Here is a 27,342-nt window from a genome sequence, read left to right on the forward strand (position 1 = left end):
TCCAACTTTCTGTTGATGGGTGGGGCTGTGTTCCCTCATTGTTATTTACCTGAGGCAATAGTGAAGTATGAAAAGGCAAAAAGATAGGACACTGAAAGATGAACTCCCCAGGTCCGTAGTTGTCCAATATGCTTCTGGAGATCAGTGGAGAAATAACTCCAGAAGGAATGAAGGGATGGAGCCAATGCAAAAACAACACCCACTTGTGGATGTGACTGGTGATAGAAGCAAGGTCCAATGCTGTAAAGAGCAATATTGCATAGGACCTGGAATTTTAGGCCCATGAATCAAGGCAAATTGGAAGTGGTCAAACAGGAGAAGGCAACAGTGAACATCGACATTTTAGGAATAGGTGAACTAAAATGGACTGGAATGGGTGAATTTAACTCAGATAACCTTATATCTACTACTGCAGGCAAGAATCCCTTAAAAGAAACAGAATAGCCATCATAGTCAACAAAAGAATCTGAAATGCAGTACTTGGATGCAACTCAAAAATGACAGAATTATCTCTGTTTGTTTCCAAGGCAAGCCATTCAGTATCACAGTAATTCAAGTCTATGCCCCAACCAGTAATGCTGAAGAAGTTGAAGCTGAACAGTTCTATGAAAACCTACAAGACCTTCTAGAACTAATATGCAAAAAGATGTCCTTTTCATCATAGAAGACTGGAATGCAAAAGTAGGAAATCAAAAGATACTTGGAGTAACAGACAAATTTGGCCTTGGAATACAGAATGAAGCAGGGCAAAGGCTAATAGAGTTTTGCTAAGAGAATGCACTGGTCATAGCAAACACCCTCTTTCAACAACACAAGAGAAGACTCTACACATGAACATCTACCAAAATCAGATTGATTATATTCTTTGTAGCCAAAGATGGAGAAGCTCTATACAGTCAGCAAAGACAAGACCAGGAGCTGTCTGTGACTCAAATCATGAACACCTTATTGCCAAATTCAGACTTAAATTGAAGAAAGTAGGGAAAACCACTAAGCCATTCAGGTATGACCTAAATCAAATCCTTTATGATTATACAGTGGAATTGACAAATAGATTCAAGGGATTAGATCTGGTAGACAGAGTACCTGAAGAATTATGGATGGAGGTTCATGACATTGTACAAGAGGCAGTGATCAAGACCATCCCCAAGACAAAGAAATGCAAAAAGGTAAAATGGCTGTCTGAGGAGGCCTTACAAATAGCTGTGAAAAAAAAGAGAAGCCAAAGGCAAAGGAGAAAAAGAAAGATATACCCATTTGACTGCAGAGTTCCAAAGAATAGCAAGGAGAGATAAGAAAACCTTCCTCAGTGATCAATGCAAAGAAATAGAGGAAAACAAGAGAATGGGAAAGACTAGAGATCTCTTCAAGAAAATTAGAGATACCAAGGGAACATTTCATGCAAAGATCGGCTCAGTAAAGGACAGAAATGGTATGGATCTAACAGAAGCAGAAGATATTAAGAAGAGGTGGCAAGAATACACAGAACTATCCAACAAAGATCTTAATAATCCAGATAACCACAATGGTGTGATCACTCACCTAGAGCCAGACATCCTGGAATGTGAAGTCAAGTGGGCCTTAGGAAGCATCACTGCAAGTAAAGCTAGTGAAGGTGATGGAATTCCAGTTGAGCTATTTTAAAACCTAAAAGATGATGTTGTGAAAGTGCTGCACTCAATATGCCAGCTAATTTGGAAATCTCAGCAGTGGCCACAGGACTGGAAAATGTCAGTTTTCATTCCAATCCTAAAGAAAGGCAATGCCAAAGAATGCTCAAACTGCCACACAATTGCACTCATCTCACACACCAGCAAAGTAATGCTTGAAATTCTCCAAGCCAGTTTTCAACAGTACATGAACCATGAACTTCCAGAGTTTCATGTCAGATTTAGAAAAGGCAGAGGAACCCAGAGATCAAATGCCACCATCCGTTGGATCACTGAAAAAGAGAGAGTTCCAGAAAAACATCTACTTCTGCTTTATTGACTATGCCAGAGCCTTTGACTGTGTGGATCAGAACAAACTGTGGGAAATTCTTAAATGGGAATACCAGACTACCTGACCTGCCTCTTGAGAAACCTGTATGCAGGTCAAGAAGCAACAGTTAGAACTGGACATGAAACAACAGAGTGGTTCCAAATCGGGAAAGGAGTACATCAAGGTTGTATATTGTCACCCTGCTTATTTAACTTCTATGCAGAGTACATCATGAGAAATGCTGGGCTGGATGAAACACAGGCTGGGATCAAGATTGCCAGGAGAAATATCAATAACCTCAGATATGCAGATCACACCACACTTATGGCAAAAAGCAAAGAAGAACTAAAGAGTATCCTGATGAAAGTGAAAGCTGCTGCTGCTGCTGCTAAGTCACTTCAGTCGTGTCCAACTCTGTGTGATTCCATAGACGGCAGCCCACCAGGCTCCCCCACCCCTGGGATTCTCCAGGCAAGAACACTGGAATGGGTTGCCATCTCCTTCTCCAATGCATGAAAGTGAAAAATGAAAGTGGAGTAGCTCAGTTGTGTGGAAAGTGAAAGGGGAGAGTGAAAAAGTTGGCTTAAAACTCAACATTCAGAAAATTAAGATCATGGCTCTGGTCCCATCACCTCATGGCAAAATTATGGGGAAACATTGAAAACAGTGAGAGACTTTATTTTGGGGGCTCCAAAATCACTGCAGATGGTGACTGCAGACATGAAATTAAAAGACGCTTGCTCCTTGGAAGAAAAGTTATGACCAACGTAGACAGCATATTGAAAAGCAGGGACATTACTTTGCCAACAAAGGTCCCTCTAGTCAAGGCTATCGTTTTTCCAGGAGTCATGTATGGATGTGAGAGTTGGACCATAAAGAAAGCTGAGCGCTGAAGAATTGATGCTTGAACTGTGATGTTGGAGAAGACTCTTGAGAGTCCCTTGGACTGCAAAGAGATCCAACCAGTCCATCCTAAAGAAAATCAGTCCTGAATATTCATTGGAAGGACTGATGCTAAAGTTGAAACTCCAATACTTTGGCCACGTGATGTGAAGATCTGACTCATTTGAAAAGACCTTGATGCTGGGAAAGATTGAAGGTGGGAGGAGAAGGGGACTCCAGAGGGAGAGATGGTTGGATGACATCTCCAACTCAATGGACACGAGTTTGAGTAAGCTCCAGGAGTTGGTGATGGACAGGGAGGCATGGCATGCTGCATCCATGGGGTCGCAGAGTCGGACACGACTGAGCGACTGAACTGAACTGAACCGAACTTGTCCATTTTAGGTTCTAACTCCCATTCTAAGTCTCTTGTCCTTTCCCCACTGAGCCTCTCCAATATTCAGCACACATGGTCGCTCTCCAATGTGGTTTTCTTTCCTTTGCTGTCTCCTCTTGGTCAGCATCCCTGGCTTCTTCCTTGACCTGCTTCTTTCCTCACTTCAGACCCTCTCGAAGGCTGATCTCGCCTATTCCCTCAGTGTCAGTGTTTCCACACTGATGTCACCAGCCCAGCTCTTTCCCTGGGAACCAGCCCCACCAGCATGTCAAAGGCAGCAAACCTAAAATAACCTGATGAGCCCCTCTCTTCCTTCTCTTTTCTCTGTATGAAGCCCCTGTTTAGGAGGACACCAGACCCTTTCTTGGTTCACAAGGTGGATTCCAAGGGCCTCATGGTGAAGCAGAGAAGCCACTGAGTAGGGTGGGATGGGAAGACCCACCGAAACAGTTAGGACGCAGCCCTCTCAAGAGCACTGAGAGACAGAGCCGGGTCTGGAGGCCACGTCCAGAGGGCCAGGGGGTGCTCCTGGATGGAGGCACAGGTTCAGGAAGATTGTCACCATGTCACAAGTAGGGTACCTAGTTCTGGAGTTGGTTAGGTAAAAGTGAAATGGGTGCTTGGACAGCCCTTGGGCTTTCTTCTGTCGGCCAGGAAGAGTGTGATTCTGAGGATGATGTTTGGCTGCTCAAAGCAAAATAGACAGAGAGGACAGTCTCAGCCTCCTAGACTGGAAACGAGGAAGTATCATTGGCTTCCCCCCCTTCAATCCAAGTGCCTTATCTGTCGATTTAAATTCCGTTATCTCCCTACCGCAGGCCCTTCTTTCTCATTTGGCCATAATCAGACTTGGCCATCCGGATCTACTGCATCTAATCTTGCAGCCTCTCATCCATTCATCACACCAGTTCCAGAATATTATTTTCAAGTTACTAAGTGATTGTGTTATTTCCATGGTTGAATCCTTCAGCAACTCCAGCCATGACCCATATATAACCTTGGTGGCGCAGTAATGGGATATTAGAAAATATTTTTGGAAGAAAATGGGTTGGGAAGGTAGAAAGAAAGATTATATCCAAATTCTAAATTCCTTAGCATAATTTCAAACCTTATTTCCTGCCTATCTTTCTCCTCCATGAAGATTAACCATACAGAATTTTGTTTTCCCCTAAGTTAATGATGCTGGCATAAAATAAATTGTGGTTAGATGAACACTGTCACATAAATAGCTGCCTGGGCCCCGAAGCCCTGTGCTCCAGCTATGGAAAATGTTCTGTGTTTAAAAGAGGTACCATTGAGAGCCTTTGATGGGCTGACCTGCCTCACCCTTCAGAATTGCGGGTCCTGCTCTTTGGTGCTGGAGGTATAAGCCTCACATCTAGCCCAGTAGTCTGTGTGTTGACTGCGGCAGGAAGTAGAGAAATACTTGTTTAAAGATTGTGGTGTACTTGCTTTACAATATTGTATTAATTTCTGCTGTACAATGAAGTGAGTCAGCTCTATGTGCACATATATCCCGTCCTTCTTGAGGCTCCCTGCCACCCCCTCGCCCCATCTCTCTAGGTCACCGCAGAGCACCGAGCTGAGCTCTCTGCACTGTACAGTAACTCCCCACTAGCTGTCTGTTTTACCTCCGGGAGTGACATACATCAATCCCAATCTCCCCATTCATCCCACACACTGCATCTCTATTGCTGCCCTGAAAATAGGTTTATCATCATAATTAGAAGAGCTGTGGTTCCAAACTTCTGGTTGAGGTTTTGTGTAAAGATTTTGAGTAGAGACTGTGACATTTCCATTTAAGAGTTGGAAACAAACAGACAATAGCTGGTTTTCCTCTTCTTTCCTTTTCTTTCCTTCCTCTCCTCCCTCCCTTCCTATTCTCCTTTTTCTAAGTTTTATTTTAGAGTTGTCAGGATAGAGAAAGCACTTTACCATGATTTTTGAGTTCCCAGATTTTCCAGAGATCACTGCACAGATCACAAATCCCTGGACACCCTACAACTCCTTTTGCATGTTTCTACTCAGTCATTTGTATTCCACACAGCTTTTCTTTTGTAGCACCTTATTCTTGGCCATAGCCAACAGCCTACTTGTGTCTGCCTACCCTGATGCATAGAATGCAGAAAGGTGAGTGATTTAATTATGTTCTTTTATGAAGTCTGATTTTGGAATTGACATTGGCATTACTAAGATCATGGCATCTAGTCTCATCACTTCATGGCAAATAGATGGGGAAACAGTGGAAACAGTAACAGACTTTATTGGGGGGGGGGGGCTCCAAAATCACTGAAGATGGTGACTGCAGACACGAAATTAAGATGTTTGCTCCTTGGAAGGAAAGTTATGACCAACCTAGACAGCATATTAAAAAGCAGAGACATTACTTTGCCAACAAAGGTCCGTCTAGTCAAAGCTTTGTTTTTTCCAGTAGTCATGTATGGATGTGAGAGTTGGAGTATAAAGAAAGCTGAGCTCCAAAGAATTGATGCTTTTGAACTGTGGAGTTGGAGAAGACTCTTGAGAGTCCCCTGGACAGCAAAGATATCCAACCAGTCCATCCTAAAGGAGATCAGTCCTGGGTGTTCATTGGAAGGACTGATGTTGAAGCTGAAACTCCAATACTTTGGCCACCTGATGTGAAGAGCTGACTCACTGGAAAAGACCCTGATGCTGGGAAAGATTGAAGGCAGGAGGAGAAGGGGACGACAGAGGATGAGATGGTTGGATGGCATCACCAACTCGGTGGACATGAGTTTGAGCAGGCTCCAGGAGTTAGTGACGGACAGGGAAGGTTGGCATGCTGTAGTGACATGACTGAGCAACTGAACTGAACCAATTGACATTATTCCATAACACAATTATAAGACAAACTTTAAAAATTAATGGACTTGGGGGAACTTCATCACCAGAAAGGCTAGGTGAGCTCACTGAGGCTCCCTGTGGCTGGTGTGGCTTTCCCAGGGCAGAAACAGACGGCAGGGCCAGGAAGTCCTCAAAGGGGAAAGAGTCTTTTACCCCTCTATCCTAAGTTGCCATAAATCAGACATAGATTATAGCTTGATAATTAAGCTATTTCTTCCTGACTCATGACTTTCTTTTAGGAAAAACAATCACAAGAGTCACCCTCTTTCCTTGAGTCTGATGGCCATGGTCCCACATCCCAAATCACACAGAGGAGATGTTCTCACCTCTCCTTTCACCCTCACGCCTCCAGTCACCTGCTAGGGAAAATGCTCAGACCTGTCACCAGTGACTTTGAGAAAGAGAACAAGTCAGCTCTGCCTAATGACAGGGACCCATGAGAGCAAATGCCCTATGACCCTGGGGTCCACTCCTAGTGGGGGCCCTGTTTCTAACCACCACCTGCCCATAACCAGCCCTCCCCAAACCAGTCACTGTTTTCTGCTTCCCCTGACATCTTCTTCAAGTTTCTCCTGAAGCAAAACGTGAACTTGAGAATGCTTCACGTGATGTGCATCGCCTTGGATTTTGCAATCAGAGCCTCCTCTTTTTTTTTTTTTTTCCATTTATTTTTATTAGTTGGAGGCTAATTACTTTGCAATATCGTAGTGGTTTTTGTCATACATTGACATGAGTCAGCCATGGATGTTTGGGAATTAAGAAGGCAGAGAGCAGGAATAGGTTATGCAAATTTCCTGGGTAAACTGAAGACTCTGCAAATTTTTAGTTTAAGTAAATATGAAGAATATCAGATTTGCATCAAAGGGATATTGAAGAACAGGAGCTTAATGCTTCCCAGTACAGCCTTATTTGTAGGAGACCCCTGTTTGAAGGAAGAAGTGTTACTTAATACAGCTTCTCAGAGAAAGATTCACTGCAGCCCTAGGAGCCGTGGCACAGTCGATAAGGCTGGTGTGATCAGCGATGAACAGAATCAGGTCCCACTGAGAGCCGAGGTAGGAAAACTGCTAATGTAATTGCTTTTCAAAACAATACCACCTAAGTGAAAAGCCTTGTCTTTATAGACAGTATTGCTTCTGCTTCCAGACCCCATGAATATAGCCAGACTCTCTGCTGATGCAGCCTGGTGCAATTTCCTCCCTACTAGCTTAGCAAGCACTCTGGCTGCTGCAACTTCCAGCTCCTGGAAATCTGTTGTGACTTTGCAGTTCCCAGTTTACAGCTAGGAGCTGTTCTTTTAGCTGGAAGTGCTCCAAATACCATCTTGTTCTTTTCATGAAAACACAGTGTTGAATCTTCTCTTGCCTCCTCTGAGAAAGGAAGGAAGGAACTTCTATAGTCAAGGACACCTGGGGGAGCATGCAAGTGAGAGTATGCTTCGGGGAAATTCCAAAATAGGGAGGAGAGCCCACTGTGCTTCTCAAGAAGTGCTAGTTCTAAGCAGCGTGCCTGCAACTCACACTAAGCAGGCCCTCTCCACTCCCAGGCTCTGAAAGAGGGTCCCCACTCCCCCCTCAGCACCCCTACTTCTTCAAGCACCAGACTAGATTCCTCTACAGCCCAGATGGATTTGCTTTTAGCCTCTATTATAACTGTCCCATTGCCTTTCTGTGTTTTCTATCTTATGTAATTTATCCATATCCATGCCATCATTTGACACTGAACTAATTATTTTATTCATTCTTGCATTCCATTTCTTTTTCAGTAAATAATAGTCATTCAGAAAACTGGATTCCAATATTTCCAAAGGCAGGACTCTGTTATGTTTGGCTTTCCTGCTCCCTAGACAGGGTCAGGCTGACATAGATAGAGTGATACGCTGGTAAATTCACTCTCCAGAGAGCAAAAATACTCCTGATTTGTAGGGTGTGAAAAGTGTGTACTCTCTGCAGTATAAACACCACATTCACAACTGGAGTGAAGCTACAAGTCTGACATCCCTGAGTGTGGAATTCAGCAGCAGTGTACGCAATCAGCTCTCACAAGCTGACTGGTACACGCCACGTCTAACATATATACCACTTATAGTGGCATTTCTGTGATCAAATTCTATCATAGCAATGTAAGGAATTCAATTTCTAGGTGTCTTCTCAAACTTGATTAGACAACACCCACCCCCTCCTCGACCTTTCATCATCCCTAGCCCTTTTATAGTGTATGTGGAGGGCAGGGATGTAAATAGAAGGGAGAGAGATTAATCATAAGAATAGAAGTAATATTAATTTTATTCTGCTTTTTTTTTTTTTCTGTTAAGAACGCACTGTCTTGGTGGTGGAGCTGAATCTAGAGAGTGAACTCCCCCACTCTGCCCCCACTATTTCGAGTTCTTATTTTAAGCTCCAAGCAGTAAAGATGGCCGTAAATTTGTCAGCACTCTTCCTACTGAGAAGTGGGATCTACGACTCGTCTCCTTCCTAACAGCTTAAACACAGAATATGGTAAAAGTGAGGCCGTGCCAGCTTCCGAGCCTTAGCTGTCAGGGAGGAACAGCTCTCATTCCCGGTTTTTGGAAACGCTTGCTCTTGCACCTACCTGCCATGTTGTGAGGGAGCCCAAGCAGCCCCAGGGAGGAGAACCGGCCAGACAGCCCTGCCCGTCCGCAGCCTCGTTCAGCAGCCGGCACCTCCATGCCCGCCTGCGGGGACTCCCATTAGGAGCAGCTTCCCCAGCCCCAGGGGACTGCTGCAGCCATCGCCGCCTGACAGAGATGAGCTGTCCCCAAGCCATCCTCACCAATCTGCACATACATGAACAAAGAGAATGATCATCCTTTCCCGACACCAAGTATTGAGATGGTGTGTATGCAGCAGTGAATAATCAGACCTTCTTCCTGCCCCTTCCCCCGAACCTCACCAAAGTTAGCGCCCAAAGTATTATCTGGATACATGCATCTCTTCCCCTTCACATTGTCTCCCAGCTCTAAGTCGTGTGGATCTTAGAGAGATCTCTCCAGTGTCACGTTCTCCTTTTCCCCAGCCTTTTCCCTACCCCATCTGGGATACACATCCATATCTCCCTTCTCTGTTCTGTAACACTGTGTGAACCACTTAGCATGGTTTTGGATCTTTAAATCTTATCTGAAATTTTGGGAGCCAAAAGTGTTTTGGCTCTTACAATTTTTTCACATTTTAGATGGATAATGTGGTACTATGATTTTTTCAGTAGTCATGTATGAATGTGAGTTGGACCATAAAGAAGGCTGAGTGCTGAAGAGTTGATGCTTTTGAACTGTGGTGCTGGAGACGACTCTTGAGGGTCCTTTAGACCTCAAGGAGATCAAACCAGTCCATCGTAAAAGAAATCAACCCTGAATATTCCTGATGCTGAAGCTGAAGTTCCCTTATTTTGGCCACCTGATGCAAAGAGCCAACTCATTGGAAATGACCCTGATGCTGGGAAAGATTGAGGGCAGGAGGAGAAGGAGATGACTGAGGATGAGATGGCTGGATGGCATCACCGACTCATGGACATGAATTTGAGCAAGCTCCAGGAGATAGTGAAGGATAGGGAAGCCTGGAGTGTTGCAGTTATAGGGTCACAAAGATTCAGACATGACTTAGCAACTAAACAACAATAGCAACAATATGGTACATATACTGGTTATTATATAAAATTTGCAGCAGTGTCTGTAGCAGCACCTTGTAATCAGTACAGTAATATTTTAGCAATAAATTATATAAATACATTAATGTGATACATTTTAAAAATAGAAATAGAAAAAAAATCTACCATCTTTCAAAGCCTTTTGTCTTTAAGAAGTACAGAAAAGACACTGAAGACTGGTACTCGAGATTGATCTTCCATGTCTTCCACTAGGCATTGAGACGTGACATGCTGCTCATCAGGTATCCCTTCTGCCTGGCAAGTTGTAGATTCCAAAGAAGAGCACGCTGATTCACCACACACACACACACACACACACACACACACACACACCCCAACACCATTGGGTTTATTGACAAAGCCTATAATTCTGGAACCATTTTGTTTCTGAAAAGACTTCCTCACCAGAAAACACCTTGAATCTCCTTGTCATAAGACGGTGAATGATAACACGGAAATCTAAATGGCTACAAATATAATTCATGATGTGTCTACAGGATGTAATAGTCCTGCTTACATTCCATAAGCTACTTAAACTTCCTTTGGTTTAGACAATAATGTCAAATCAGTAAGCATGTTCCAGTTAACTTAGTCCTGGAATTTGTAAGATCATCAAATGTTTAAAAGCCTTATTTACTCATCAAAAAGAATTCCATTTCAATAAGATAGATACTCGAATTGTTTAGTAATGACCAAAGTAGTGCCAAACTTCCAATTAAATTCATTTCTTTGAATTATCTGAAGTACAAACAAGAGGTGAATGAATAAGAATAAAGAATTTATAGATCCTGAATATTTCTAAATTCCAGTTATGTCTGAGTAAATTTGAAGAATGAAATGGAAAGGAGACAGTGCACACTACCATAATTCAAATGAGTTCCATTTGAGCTTCTTCTGACATACAGCAGATCACTGAACTAAGGTAGATTTCTTTTTGCAACCTTTATATAAATTGTCAAAGAGAATCACTCATAATCCATGCCTGGCTTGCAAAACCATGTTAATTAATCAACATTCTTGGCACACTGTCAGTTTCAGATACTAATAAATTTGGGTGTTTGATAGAGCTTTGGATTTCATTACAATCATAAAACTCAAGTGGCTTTTTTATGATTTAAGAAATAACTTTTTAATTTATACCAAACATCTGCTGTAGGCAGTATTAATTTTCTATACCACTTGAATATTCAGGTTTTTAGTTTAGTTAAAAAAAAAAAAAACGAAGCCTGGAAATGGTTTCTATAAAATCATTAGCACCAACTCTTAGGCCTTCATCATTCTCAATGAGAACTGGTTATATATAAAATGCACACAAGAGAGTTTGTAGTGAGTCTTTAACGTGTCACACCATGTACTAGATGCTGTCCCAGACACAAGAAGTGATTTGGATCCTCAGGAGCCTTTGTGTTTGGGTGAGATTATAGCATTTCTTCCTTTTTCTGCTTCATTTCATTTTAGATCTCTATTTGTAGGATTTCAAAAGCCTAGAGACAACTTGGAAAACCACAGAAGTGGGGTTGGTTATTACTCTGGAAGCTATAAGCTGAAGCCATAATTTCCTATTGAAATTATTCTAGAATGAAGAACTGCCTATGTGGCTGGGTGTAGCCATTTACCAGCAAGGCACACAGTTATTCCGGTTCCCAAATCCATCCCGACTTCTGACAAGAGTAAAGCAGAGATAAGTTCTCTTGCGCTGGTCACCCCAGCTCCCTGGACACTGGTTATTCTTGCCCTTGGTCTCATCTGAGGTCAAGGTACCCAGGGGTCCTGAGTTTCAGTCTCTCAGCAACCAGAAGGGAACAGCTGGATTCCTTTCCATTCTACCCTATATGTGCATTCACAACCCCACACACACACATACTCAGCTCACACACTTTCACATGCATACCATCACACACACTTACCCTGGTTCACACCCGCCCTCTTGCATACTCTCAAGCATATGAATGCTCATATCACACCTGCACTGTGGTGCTCTGGCAGCATGGGCTTTTGACTCAAGTCTTTCATTTAGTATGACCTCAGGAAGCTGTGCACACAGAAGTTCAGTTTACTCATCCATATAATGGACTCTCTACTCTATGAGCCTTTGCAAGGATCGAAGAGGTTAATATATGGAAAATACTTGGCGTGGTGGCTAGCACATGGTAAACATACAGGAGACAGCAACTGTTGTTAATAGGCTCTGTAAGCACACTTGAGCCTCAGACAAACCTGGCCTGGCCCCCAGCAATGTGCCTTGGTTCTATAATTGGGTTTCTCATTCCATTCCAAAAAATAAAAATAAAAATTATTTCCTCATCCAGTTCTGGTTACGGCCTGGAGCCCTGCCTTTGTCTGGGTGACCTCTTCCTCTGTGGATGTGCTTCTCATGTCATTTTCCTTACGTACCCTGCAAACATCACCTTCCACCCCTACTGGCAGCCCAGCTCCTATCACTCAGGAAAGAGGACAAAGGGCCTGGACCCACCTCCCCCTACCGTGTAACTTCTCTGGGACAAGCCATGACCATTAAGCTTTGCTCTTAATGGTGTAGTCAAAAGGAACTGCATTTCTATGATGCATTTTCATTTATGAACAAATATAGGATCTAACGATTTGGATGAGCAAAGAAACATATGTATTATAGAAAACTGTATTTTGTCCAGAGATTTAAGAATGAGACACTCATGAACATTCTTTTTAGACACAATCCATGCAAGCTAACTGTAGGTTCCCAATTTTCTGAGAATTATAGTGCATAAAAAATGAAATTAAAACTCTGTTAAGTCTAAATTGCCTATTAAATACAATTGTATTGATCGTTAATGACTCAAGAGGTGCTTTGTGATTTTAAAGTGACCATTGCTTATCATCATTAATTTATAAGTGAAATATTTAGCTCAATCAGACCTAACTGTTACAAATTAGAGAGCATTAGATATTTTTCTATGTGATTTCTAGGCCTTCTGTCTCATAATTAGGCAGGGCTCACTTCAGGTTCTTTAGATCTGGGCTTACTGCTTATGTACTGTATTAACAGAACTGTGGGTCTAGTGGTCATTTTAATAAATCTCTAAAATAATTTTTTTTAGTTTTTATGGTGTTCTAACCATATAATCACCAATGTGATGCATGAGATCACACACACACACACACACACAGCTTATGGTGTCTGGCCTCGCCATCCTAACTCAGGATCTTCTTGTCCAGATACACTTTTAAACCGTTAATCCACCAACACTCATTGCAGAGTCAAATGCAATAAAATGAGTCATTTAAAAGACAGAAAAATCAATAGAACTGATCGTTCTGATTAATAGAACTGATTAATGAAAGGGTTGAATCAAAGATGAAACTGAAGTTTCAAAGCTAAGTTTAAGAAACATTTACAGTGAGGGGTATTTTTGAGTCTGAGGCAAGAAGCTGGAGAAAGATACTCATATCTCAATGAACCTGCAACATACTGTTCCACAACAGTGGCACAACATGGATGTTATGTGGCTAGAAAGATTAGATATTAAGCTTGATAATTTGAAAACTGTAAACAAATCCTTAGAATCTTAAAATTTTGTGTATTCAAGCTTCCTCCTTGACAATCCCAGATGTCTACATGTGTTTCTCTCCCAAAGAGTTCTAATTTCCTTTTCTGGTAAAAATACAGTAATGCTTTAAAGTCATGACAGCTACCTCAGAGATCCCAAGTATAAAAAGAGAACTTGGGTCTCATGGTCACTCCCAGGATAGCTCTAGCCTGAAGTGCAGCAGATTTACTCATCAAGACAAGGAAAGCTGCTTTCTGGTTTAAAACTGAGAGCCACTGAATAAGGCTCAGGTATTTTTGGGGGCTGAAAACAATGTGGAGTGTGGCCATGTCCGCAGTAGCAGCTGTAGTAGCAGGGGGACTGGTCACATGCTTGAAGAAGAACTTCTAGTGGAAATAAATGATTGCTATCATCTTCAAGTTGTCTGGTTTTTGGATTTGTAGACAGTTTCTGAACTAAAAAAAATTTTTCATATCTGCCAATGTTGGAGTATTAGGATTCTCTAAAGAAACAGAACCAATAAGATGTATAATATGTAGAAAAAGATTTATTATTAAGAATTGGCTCATACGATTAATGAAGTAAACAAGTCTCAAGACCCAGGAAATCTGATGCTTCAGTTCAAGTCCCTAAACAGGATACACTGATGTCTTGGCTCAAAGAGGAGGAAATTTGAAATTTCCTCAAATTTGAAGAAAGAGTCAACCTTTTGTTCTATTTAGGCCTCCAACTGATTAGATAAGGCCCAATCACCTTAGGGAAGGCAATCTGTTTTACTCAGCCTGTCAACTTTTAAATGTTCAACTCATTCCAAAACTCCCTCACAAAATAGTGTCTGACCGGATATCTGACACGCTGTGGCCCAATCAAGTAGACACCCAAAAGTGACAATCATTTTCCCATTTGATAAGTACTTTTGGTGACTAAACACTCTGTTCAGTCAATGTCATAACCACAGTCTTCCCACAGGAAAGCCTCTGGAAACCGAATCCATGAATTGAGTTGTTGAAACTGTTAGTTCTGATATTGTGATTAGGAAGAGTTAAGAACCCAGAACTTAGAGAACATGTGAGACTATGGCGATGAAGAGACAGAGGCAGAAGAAATAGCTTCTTAGAAGCTATTTCCAGGAGAAAAGGAAAATATTATAGCCTCATTATTCTCTTAAACAGCCAAATTGTTCAAAGGGAAGAGAATCCTTCCAAGTTCCAATCAGTTCAGTTCAGTCACTCAGTCATGTCTCTTTGCTACCCCAAGGACTGCAGCACCAGGCTTCCCTGTCCATTACCAACTCCCAGAGCCTGCTCAAACTTATGTCTATCGGGTCGGTGGTGCCATCCTACCATCTCATCATCTGTCACCCCTTTGTTGTGATCCACACATTAAAGGCTTTAGTGTAGTCAATGAAACAGAAGAAGAATTTTTTCTGGAATTCTCTTGCTTTTTCTTTGATCCAGCGGATGTTGGCAATTTGATCTCTGGCTCCTCTGCCTTTTCTAAATATAGCTTGAACATCTGGAAGTTCCCAGTCCAAGTGTTCTAGCCAAAATTACAGAGACTAGATTAAAAATTGCAACTTCCTGTAGCATAAAATTGATTTGAAACATTTTCATATGGTAAAGAACCATACACAAAACTCTTAGCATACTTCTACAGTGTTTATTGAGAATATAGTGAATGCAATAATTATATTGTGTCTTTAAGGATATTTGTAAGATATCAAAATACCATAGTATCACCTCAAGGAATTTCTTCTCTCCAAATCAATAGAACCATAGAACCAGTATGAGTATATCAGTTGCTAAAAACATTGACTATCACTTTTGGCAAACAGAAAGTACAAGTGGTGAGATCATTTATTTATTTATAATGTGTTCTGCAACAGACACTCCCACACCAAGCATGCAAATTAGGTTGTGATTTTTTCAGACTGACTTTTAAGGAGAAAAATGTACAAATAATTCCTATCTTTGGTGTGCAATATGTCCTTAAAATATATTTTAAAAGTGATTTTTTGAAAGTCAAAGGGAAGAACTTGGTGTGTGTGTGTGTGTCTGTGGGTAGGGGTGCATGCATGTGTGCTAAGTTGCTCAGTCGTGTCTGACTCTTTGAGACCCCATAGACTGTAGCCCCCCAGGCTCCTCTGTCCATGTGATTCTCCAGGCAAGAATATTGGAGAGGGTTGCTATGCCCTTCTCCAGGGAACCTTCCCAACCCAGGGATCAAATCCGCGTCTCTTGTCTCCTGCATTGGCAGGAGGGTTCTTTACCACCAGTACCACCTGGGAAGTCCTGTGGGAGGGGGAAGGCAGGTATTCCATTGAAACTAAACATTATGAAAGTCTTAATAATACTTTGCCTTATAGAAATAATCATCAATAAGTATTTCCAACAATTCACTTTTTCTAAATTCTAACTTTTTTTCCTTTTTTCATAATTAATATAGCCAACCAGCTTAATTCATTAAGCATCTAATTGAGGCTAAAAAGTCATAGCTTCAGCTAATCTAATAATGGTCTCAATTAGGTTGAATTTATAAGTTCTCTGCTGTTTAATGCTGGTGGAAAAACTTTCATTTCCCCCATAATCACTTATTTTTATAAGTTAATAAGGGTAAAGACATTGAAATATCCAGCAAATACACAAACACTACTAAACAAAGATAGCAAACCATGCTGTAGCTCAAAATGTTCATCCACTCAGGGCCAAAATTTGAATTTCAACAAGAGGCAGGTGGGTATCAGTGTGCATGTGTGAAAGGGCAGGTGTTTAAAAGGCCGTGACAAGGAGGACCCAGGAACTGCTCCATCATGGGCCATAATCCGCAGCTTAATTCATGAGGAAGGTACACTTGCTGTTGGGGGAATATTCAGGGAGTGCTGAGTAGTTTTACTTCAATAGCGCAAATCTCCTCCAGCCATGATTAATCTGAATGACAAAAACATTCTTTAAGAAAAAGATCAGACAAAGGTGATAAGGATAACCCTATATGCAAAACAGAAAAAGAGACACAGAAATACAGAACAGACTTTTGAACTCTGTGGGGGAATGTGAGGGTGGGATATTTCAAAAGAACAGCATGTATACTATCTATGGTGAAACAGATCACCAGCCCAGGTGGGATGCATGTGACAAGTGCTCGGGCCTGGTGCACTGGGAAGACCCAGAGGAATCGGGTGGAGAGGGAGGTGGGAGGGGGGATCGGGATTGGGAATACATGTAAATCCATGGCTGATTCATATCAATGTATGACAAAACCCACTGGAAAAAAAAATAAAATAAAATAAAGTAGGCAACACATGATAAACATTTAGTAAAAAAAAAAAAAGAAAAAGAAAAAGATCAGAGCTGTACACATTCAGACTATAGTTTTCTTTAAAAAAAAAAAAAACATATATTGATCAACACAGGAAAGACTAATATAAAGGCTTAACCTAGTATGGAACCCTGAACAATAAATTGTAAAAAAAAAAAAAAAAAATACATATATACCTACATTGGATGCCTTACTTATTAATCCACTGGATTTCAAGTCAGAAGCTGTTGGGATGCTGGGGGTAGGTTTTGAATTACCTATGTAGAGGGACATACCAGAACTTAGTATTAAGAACTGGTGAGAAATACTACTCCTATGTAAACATTATCAAACAGTGAGGTGTTTCTAAGTTGCGTAAAATTTGATAAGGGCACATTTTATGTAATATACTATGTAAGGGCAAGAATAAAATGCAAATGTCAGATAACCTACTTTAAATCTAGTTCTGCAGCAAACTTAAGCAGAGAGATTATTTAAATGAACCAGGATTCTTACCCAAGCTTTTGCATAAAGACAGAAATTCAGGGAGTACAAGGATGAGAAGGAATCATCATAAAATACAGAGGTACTTGGGTTATATTTAGACTAAAGTGCCCTCTTCTACCGTGTTCTAAACAAAGCCACTCTAATGAGCTGGGAGTGGGTTGGGAGTAGGGGAGTCTCCATTGTATAAATGCCAAAATATTACAACAGAGTCATAAATATTTATGTCTGTCTCCCTCTTTTCCTGTTAGTCCATCTTGATTTTTTTCCTTATTTTTAGACTTTTTTCTTCCCACTTGCGAAACCACCTCTTTTTAACTACTGAACCTCACACCCTGGCCCTCTCCCTGTCTATGTACTGCTGCTCTAGCCCTGCATTCTTCATATAAGATCCCCCCGTGTGTGTGTTAGTCGCTCAGTCGTGTCTGACTGCAACATCATAAACTGTAGCCCACCAGCTCCTCTGTCCATGGAATCCTCCAGGCAAGAATCCTGGAGTGGGTTGCCATTTCCTTCTCCAGAGATCCCCCTGGAGAGACACAAATAGAGCCCATTATCCCTTTTTATCCTGTCACATTTCTGCAGAGACGTTTCCCCTGCCCTGATGGGCCTGGTAGCGGCCCCCAACTGTTTCCCTAGCTGAAGGCGACACACGTCGGACACAGACTTGAGCAGCGCAGTCCCGATCCTCACCTCACTTGAGGCTGCATTAGCAAAACAGATGGTCTGGCTGCAGAGCCACAGACGCCAATCAGGTACTCTGTTGGCAAACATGTTCTCTAATCAGGCCCCTTTCAAATGGCATCTGCTGCTCTCTCCCTGTAGGCATAGGGAGAGATTCAAAACCTTCTGCACATTTTCTCTTGCACTGGGGGTCTATGAACACACTTACATAACACTGTTACCAATTTAAGAAGGGCTGGCTCACCTAGGCTGAGACAGAAAGGACTTTAGACCAGAATCTTGTGGTCTGGTCTAAATCACCAGAAGCTAAATTTGGTCTCACCCTGAGGGTGTGGAGCTGGAGTCTGGGAAGAAATAGTGTGAAGCAGAAAGAAGCAGCTCGAGGACTGGATGCTTCTGGTATTACAGAGGCCCGCCCACCAGCTTGAGGGAAAGAATAAAACACTGTTATGCTGGAAGACAATGTAAGAGATTATACCCATTCACATGGGGCCTAAGGGGCTTCCCTGGTGGCTCAGCTGGTAAAGAATCCGCCTGCAAAGTGGGGGACCTGGGTTTGATCCCTAGGTTGGGAAGATCCCCTGGAGAAGGGAATGGCAACTCACTCCAGTATTCTTGCCTATACAGTCCATGGGGTCGCAAAGAGTCAGACACGACTGAGCGACATTCACTTTTCACATGGTGTTTAAAGACATGTGAAACTGATCTAGAGTTATAGAAATCAAAAAGGTCATTACTTATGTGAAGTCAAGGTTGACCAAAAGGGAGCTTGAAGAATTTTCTGGGGTAATAAAAATGTTCTGTATCTTGACAGCATTATGCTCAGATGGTTAAATGCAATTGTCAGCCTCATCAAAACAGACATTTAAGACCTGTATGTTTCAGAGTATGCAAATTTTAAAGTATGATGCTGTCAATGTGAATGTTTATAAAGAATTTATAATGATACTAGGAATATCTCATAGTGTTAAAAAAGAAAGGTGGAGAATTTGTTGATATTAAATAAATCATATAAACACAAATTTATTTTTAAAGATTCATAAAATAAGACTTTGCCAAAATTATAATGAATGATTTTCTCCAATTTTTTTCAAAAATTTAATGATTTATTTAGGAATAATTGAGGTTCAAACTCTTCACATGTTTAAAGTGTATATAATTTGATAAGTTTTGACATATATATACAATTGTGAAACCAACAGTATCAAAACAATGAACACATGCATTACACTCAAAAGCTTCCTCTTGCCCATTAAAGTCCATTCCTTCCTACATCACCACACACACCACTACCCCAAAACAACTACAACTGTCTGTTTTATATCACTGTAGATTAGTTTATATTTTCTAGAATTTTATGTAAATGAAATCACATAAATGTATTTTTGTCTGATTTCTTAAATCGGTGTAATTATTTTGAGGTTCATCTATGTTGATGCAAGTATCAATAGTTCATTCCTATTTACTGCTGAGTGTTACTCCATTGTGTGGATGTATCACAATTCACTTATTCATTCACTATTTGATGGACACTTTAGCTGTACTTATTACAAACATGGCTCCTATAAAAATTTTTGTACAAGCCTATACGTGGACATGTGTTTTCATTTTCTTGGGTAAATACCTAGGAATGGAATGGCTGCGTCATTTGGTAGGTTTATGCTGAACTTTTTAAGGAAAAGTCAAAATGTTTTCCAAAATGGCTGTACCAATTTACAACCTTACTAGCAGTTTGTAACAATGTTAGGTACTTCTCATCTTCAAATCATTTGTTGGGTAGTCCTTATAAATTGAGACTTTCTAATGTAGTCTAGGTGTCTCACTGTGAATTTAATTAAAATTCCCTGAATAACTAAAATGCTGAACATCTTTGCATATGCTTATTTGCCATCTGTAAGTCTTAGTGAAGAGTCTGTTCAAATAGTTTATCTATTTTTATTTTTATATATTTATTTTATTTTATTTATTTATTTTGAAGGAGGGGGGACTTCCCTGATAGCTCTCTTTGTAAAGAATCTGCATGCAATGCAGGAGACCCCGGTTCCATTCCTGGGTTGGGAAGATCCCCTGGAGAAGGGAAAGGCTACTCACTCCAGTGTTTTGGCCTGGAGAATTCCATGGACTGTATAGTCCATGGGGTCACAAAGAGGCAGTGTGATTGTGAATTTAATTAAAATTCCCTAAATAACTAAAATGCTGAACATCTTTGTATGTGCTTATTTTCCACCTGTATGTCTTAGGGAAGTGTCTGTTCAAACAGCTTATCTATTTTTATATTCTTTCTTCAGTAAGAAAACAAGAAAAGTTCTTTACATAATGTTTTAAGTCCTTTTTCAGATTAATATTTTCCAAATATTTTATCTGAGGTCTCAGTTTGTCTTTCCATTTTTGTAAGGATGTCATGATGAGCAAAAGTTTTAAATTTTTATGAAGCCCAATGTAAGAATTTTTTGTCTTTTACAGTTCAAGATATTTGTGTCCTTTTTACAAAATCTTTGTCACACTCAAAAATACTGGGAATATCTTCTGTTTGTTTTATTATATAGTTTTATAGTTTAAGAACTTATGTCTCAGTCTGATTTCTGGTTAGTTTCTGTGTCTAAAGAGAAGATCTAAAGATCAACACTATTTTTGGACATGGCTGTCCAACGGTCCCACACCATGCATTAAAAAGGCTTTTCTTCCTTCATTGAATGCCTTGATGACTTTCTCGAAAATCTTTTGTCTATATAATTGTGTGTCTGTTTCTGGATCTGTAGTTTGTTCCAGAGATCTATATATATAATGTGTGTGTGTGTGTATATGTATATATGGAGAGAGAGAGAGAGTAATTCTCTGTATCTAATGTATAGATCATTGGAACAAACTACAAATCCAGAAAGCGCTAAGTCATTTCAGTCCTGTCTGACTCTGCGATCCTACGGACTGTAGCCCAGCAGGCTCCTCTGTCCATGGGATTCTCCAGGCAAGAATAGTGGTGTGGGTTGCCGTGCCCTCCCCTCCAGGGACTCAATCCGCCCACGGATTGAATCTGCATCTCATGTCTCCTGCATTGGCAGGTGACCACCTGGGAAACCCTAAAGCTTCATAAGTCAACTTAAAATTGAGTGATACAATAGGTCCAACATGCTGTTTTGTTTTTCTTTTTTTAATTTGTTGAAACTGTTATAAGTTCTTTGATTTTCTACACAAGTTTTAGGATAAGTTTTAAAATTCCTACCTTAAAATGCCTACCAGTATTTTAATTAGGACTGCAAGTTTCAGTTTGGAGAGAATTGACACCTTAAGATATCAAATCTTCCAATCCACTAAGCATAATAATTTCTCTGTTTTTTGGGCGTTCTTCAGGTTTCTCTCGAGAATCTTTTGTATACTCGTGAAAGTGTCTTGCACATATTTTGAAAACTGAGCTGTTAAATGGGGATCATAAAAGTCCACAAGGTTATAAATTAAGTAAGGGAATACATCATAAGCATATAGAAATATGCTTACTATACATATACACCAATAACACCAAAAGCACCACCTGTCAAACAACCAGACCATCATAAAATGAAGGGGAAAAAGCCCTAAAGACTGGGTATCTTTCCTAAGGACTATTTAACCAGAGAATGACTTGGTAAGTCTAGTTTGATTTCAAATGAGCTTTCTTAACCACTATGCTAATCTCTTTCCCAGTCAAAAACAGTGCTGCTGCTAGGATTTTCTTTTCTTTCTTCTGTTTTTTGTAATGGTTTCAACGTAGGAAATAATTTTAAAATATTTTTAATATAAGTAAAATTAATTCCATGGGCTTCCCCACTCTCTCTCATTTCAGAATTCTGTTACTCATACCTTCCACTTCCCTACTCCCTCCATCATATACCATGTTGTAGTCCTTTATATTAAAACTCTGTGCTTCTTTACACAATTAGTCTTTCTTTCAAAGTAATTCTAAATGGAATTGCTAACATGTATGATACCTTATAGGACCCCTTCAAGGGACTAGAATAAAATAACTTCATTTTTTAAACATGAAAAGGTTAAAAGATTATCTATAATACACTTTGTGTGATGAATTTCTAACAATATGCCTCATAACTTACATAAATTACTTACCATCTGCTACAGTAAATTAGAGCTTGTTTAGAATAATATAGTTAATGTTTTTGATCTCATTGTATGAATAAAACACATTCTACTCTTTCCTGTGGTATATGTTTCCTCCCTTCTGCAGAGTCCCTAGGCTCCAGTCCAACAATGGTTGTAAGCACATTTCTAAGACATGGCTTGAATGCAAGATTCTCCATTTTGGAAATTTTTAAGAAATGTCATCACTAATGTTACTTATTTATCTTGAATATTTCTCATGAAACAGAAGGCAACCCACCCATTCCTGGCTGCTGATAAAGTTTCACGTATTGTGAAAACTATGGCAATTTCTATTTTAGCTATTCAACAAAAAAGGAATTGCTTTCCCATTTTCTTGATGTCTCCCTCAGCTTTCTCAAATTCACTATGCTACTTTTCAGCCTTCAAGAAAGACAAATTGGGAAAAGAATGGAGGGGCCTTCAGTGGTCCACTTTTCAGACTCTCTTAGAATTAAGCAGGTCCCCAAGGACATAACTTGAGAAACGCTGGGCTGGAGGAAGCATAGGCTGGAATCAAGATTGCTGGGAGAAATATCAATAACTTCAGATATGCAGATGACACCACCCTTACGGCAGAAAGTGAAGAAGAACTAAATAGCCTCTTGATGAAAGTGAAAGAGGAGAGTGAAAAAGTTGGCTTAAAGGTCAACATTCAGAAAACTAAGATCATGGCATCTGGTCCCATCACTTCATGGCAAATAGATGGGGAAACAGTGGCTGACTTTATTTTTCTGAGCTCCAAAATCACTGCAGATGGTGATTGCAGCCATGAAATTAAAAGATGCTTACTCCTTGGAAGGAAGGTTATGACCAACCTAGATAGCATATTAAAAAGCAGAGACATAAATTTGTCAACAAAGGTCTGTCTAGTCAAGGCTATGCTTTTTCCAGTGGTCGTGTATGGATGTGAGAGTTGGACTATAAAGAAAGCTGAGCACTGAAGAATTGATGCTTTTGAACTGTGGTGTTGGAGAAGACTCTTGAGACTCCCTTGGACTGCAAGGAGATCCAACCAATCCATCCTAAAGGAGATCAGTCCTGGGTGTTCATTGGAAGGACTGATGCTGAAGCTGAAACTCCAGTACTTTGGCCACCTGATGCGAAGAGTTGACTCATTGGAAAAGACCCTGATGCTGGGAAAGATTGAGGACAGGAGGAGAAGGGGATGACAGAGGATGAGGTAGTTGGATGGCATCACCAACTCAATGGACATGGGTTTGGGTGGACTCCGGGAGTTGGTGATGGACAGGGAGGCCTGGCATGCTGCGGTTCATGGGGTCACAAAGAGTCGGACAGGACTGAGCGACTGAACTGAACTGAACAAGGACATAAAGTGCTTCTAGGTCCTCTGGGCTTGTTTGTGAGCAAGGCCTGAAAAGAAAGCCTGAGAGTTGTTGTTAGATCAGTAGAAGAAGGCATCTAAAATAATCTGCTCCAAAGGATTCAAGCCTTGGTTTTGGAGCCATATAATACTGAAAGGCTAAGAAAAGGAGGGGAAGCTAAGTTTCATGTAAATTTTCCCCATAATTCTATCTCAAGTGCCAAGGTGTCATATCACTTAGACACAGCCAAGGTCAAGAATGAGTTATATGTTCTCTTACATATTTCTTTTTTAAACATCTCTTCAAGTTTTCCAGAACTCTGAATCCAGCCAAATTTTGCCTCACTCTATTTTCACTTGTTCATTCAGTAGGTTTGATTTGCTATGTGCTAGGGGTTCACTAATAAGTAACTCAACTTCTTAACTTAGGCATTCTTGGCCTAGATAGAGAGTCAGACTATAATCACACAATCCAGGCCTTAAAAATCAGACACCCCGGGTTCAAGTTTTTGCCCTATTACTCATTAGCTATGCGACCTTGGGCAAGTTACTGGTCCAAAAACCAAGTGAGCATCCTGAGGGGAGACTGTCTGGGGGTATCTCTCCCTCATCCTATATTGCCAATGTCTCAAACCTCTGTTTTGTCATGTGTAATACAGAGATAACAAATCACTGATTTTATGGTCTTACAGTAAGAACTGAAGGAGATAATGTGGATAAACAGAACACACAGTATAGCCACACACTATTCCCTGTGCAACAGAAGGTAGCAGGAGCTAGATAGTTGGTTAGGGATAGGTGACTGAGGTCAAAAGTAACATCTGAGCTGCAAAGATACAATTTTCACAGGTAGAGTTGAGAGGCTTGATAAGGTGATGTTCCTTTTGGAATCCAGCAAAAGGTGTGAAAGACAGGGTAGTTGTACAAGTATCAACAGGAAGAAAAGTCAGAAGCCAGAGGGATGAGGCCTTCAAAAGCCACAGAAGGAGTCTGAGTCAATTCATGAGGAAGTAGGAAGCCACCAAAGGTTTCTCTGTGAGAAAAGGACATGGTAACATCCCTGCTTAGGAAGCTGAGAAAGGGGACTGCTCAGAGGTTTTTACAAGAATCTGGTGAGGTAGGAGAGTGCCTGGACTGAATGAGAAACATCATGACAGGGCAGGGCGCTAACGCTCTGGAAGACTGGGGGGAATCAGGGCTGTGTGAGGGCGGGGCTCCTGCTAATTCTTCTGAACTGACGATAACTGGCAGGTAGTAAGGATTTAACTAATGTTTGTGAGTGAGGAGGAAGGAAAGAGGAAAAGAAGAAAAGATAAATGAAAAAATAATGAACAACTAGAAATAGTGGAATATATAGTGAATCATCAGTTCAGCCCAGTTCAGTCGCTCAGTCATGTCCAATCCCAGGGACTGTAGCCCACCAGGCTCCTCTGTCCATGGGGATTCTCCAGGCAAGAATACTGGAGTGGGTTGCCATGCCCTCCTGCAGGGGACCTTCCCAACCCAAGGATGTCTTAAAGTTGCCTCAGGACCTTAACAACTAAGCAAGACAAAACAAAGTATGAGAATAAGACACTTACAGTTTTAAAATCACCCTACTTTTCTTCCTTTGATGGTTGTTGTAGAGTCCATTGTCTTGACTCTAATTGCCTCCAAGTAGAAAGGATGCGAGGCTCAAGTAACTTGTAGGAGTCTCTTGTGGCTTTGAATTAATAAAATTAATTATGTAGTATTCATTAGAATGGAAGGGCCCAGAAGAGCGGGGTGGGAGTGGGGGGTGGGGGGAGTGCTCAATAAGAGGAGTGTGGGCTTGTCAAGGGTTGATGGAGGTGGGATTGGTGACAAGCAAGTGAAAGGGCAAGGGGATGGAGGCTGGTGTGGGTGGCTGTATGCTCACACAGACTGATATGGAAAAATAAAAGCTATGCTTCAAGACAACTCCACGTTAATAAGAGAAGACAGTGCCAAGCCTACAGAGATGGAGCACCAGCATGGAGCAGGAATCAGAGAGTTTCTGAGCCCAGAGACAAAGAAAGACCCTTGTTCAATCTGTAATGACTGAGTGATCTGGGAATGATGTATATATGGAACTTAAACCCCACAGACTTAAAATTTAAACCTTACCCTATAAACTTACACCATGCGAAATGTCTGGCTGGCTGAAGCACAAGCTGGAATCAAGACTGCCGGGAAAAATATCAATAACCTCAGATACGCAGGTGACACCACCCCTATGGCAGAAAGCGAAGAGGAACTAAAGAGCCTCTTGATGAAAGTGAAAGAGGAGAGTGGAAAAGTTGGCTTAAAACTGGACATTCAAAAAACTAAGATCATGGCATCCAGTACCATCACTTCATGGCAAATAGATGAGGAAATAATGGAAACAGTGACAGACCTTATCTTCTTGGTCTCTAAAATCACTGCAGATTGTGACTGCAGTCATTAACTTAAAAGATGTTTGCTCCTTGGAAGAAGAGCTATGACAAACCTAGACAGTGTATTAAAAAGAAGAGACATTACTTTGCTGACAAAGGTCTGAGAGGGTAACAGGCAGGAAGGCCAGGGGTTTCCAAATGGAGGAAATAGGCTGCAAGTGCCAGACATTTTTATCTCTCTTAAGCAGCAGGAGGAAACAAACTAGCGATATTTTTTCTTCTCTATACAAATATACAAAGAGGTTTCTCGCCATGACACCTGGTTTCACCTGAAGCTAACTATTCTCAAACCTTGAGTTAACCAATACATTTTCTCTTATGGAAATGTTTGTCTTAAGCTATGTTAATGTGCTATGCATTTACCCCAGACTCTGTCTTCAAGTTGGTTCCGCAAGTGGCTCAGAACCTACTTGACAAACCAGTATGTTATACTCGGATATTGTTCCCCTAATCTATGTAAACAAAACTATTTGTATGGTAATCTGCCCTTCTACAAGATTCGAGTCAATCATTTTATGGCCTGGGATGAATTATCTGGTGCCATTCTGAGTTTTAAGACATTCCTTTCTTTCCATTAACAGACTGCTAGTGACATCCAGCTGAAGACTAGCAGGGGGTGGGGGTACTCTTTCTGCCCCCTTCTGATGCCTATGTCAGAAGCTTTCTCTATCTCCTTTATACTTTAATAAAACTTTGTTACACAAAAGTTCTGAGCGATCCAGCCTCGTCTCTGGCCCCAGATTGAATTCGTCTCCTCCAGAGGCAATCCCAGCATCTTATCATTCAGCAACAACCTTTCAGGTCCCTCTAGTTAAAGCTATGGTTTTTCCAGTAGTCATGTAGGATGTGAGAGTTGGACCATAAAGAAGGCTGGGAGCCAAAGAATTGATGCTTTTGAACTGTGGTGTTGGAGAAGACTCTTGAAAATCTCTTGGGCTGCAAGGAGATCCAACCAGTCCATCCTATAGGAAATCAGTCCTGAATATTCATTGGAAGGATTGATGCTGACATTGAGGCTGCATTACTTTGGCCACCTGATGTGAAGAACTGACTCATTGGAAAAGACCCTGATGCTGGGAGGGATTGGGGGCAGGAGGAGAAGGGGACGACAGAGGATGAGATGGTTGGATGGCATCACCGACTGGATGGACATGAGTTTGAGCAGGCTCTGGGAGTTGGTGACGGACAGGGAAGCCTGGCGTGCTACAGTCCTTAGGGTCACAAAGAGTCAGACATGACCGAGCAATTGAGCAACAACAACCTACAGTCTTGGGTTTGAGCCTTTAGTCCCAGGAGCCACAGTGTTCAGCATAGATGGTCTCCATAAAGAAAGGGACATAAAATGAAACACTGAACGTGTGGCAAGAAATCCCTGAAGGATCTGTCCTGCCAGTGCGTCTTCTCACCCCACATTCTCTCCGCTACTTCCTTCTGGGCTCTGATGACCAGCTTCCTGACCCAGACGTCATGCCACCCTTGCTCCTTGAGGCATGTCCCCACCCCCTGAGGTAACACAAAAGGGGAAGAGCACACAGGCCCTGCCCTCTAAAAGCTGATACCTACCCCAGGCTAGCAGATCAGGGAAAGAACACTCGACTAGGGGTCAGAAGACCCAGATTCTCATCCTGATCAAGAAACTACAGAAATTGTTTTGTACCC

At 41.2% G+C, this 27,342-nt stretch overlaps 1 long non-coding RNA gene across 1 annotated transcript; it reads right to left on the reverse strand.

Annotated features, from left to right (window-relative positions):
• Nucleotides 1–2,163: 2,163 nt before the first annotated feature.
• On the reverse strand, nucleotides 2,164–25,524 carry LOC122694526. The gene is made up of 3 exons (XR_006341225.1): nucleotides 25,382–25,524; nucleotides 16,670–16,676; nucleotides 2,164–2,195 (listed from the first exon to the last, which is right to left on the reverse strand). It is a non-coding gene; the product is annotated as an uncharacterized LOC122694526 (long non-coding RNA).
• Between the last annotated feature and the right edge of the window lie 1,818 nt (nucleotides 25,525–27,342).

This window comes from Cervus elaphus, chromosome 1 (assembly GCF_910594005.1).
Source record: "Cervus elaphus chromosome 1, mCerEla1.1, whole genome shotgun sequence".
Taxonomy (NCBI): Eukaryota; Metazoa; Chordata; class Mammalia; order Artiodactyla; family Cervidae; genus Cervus; species Cervus elaphus.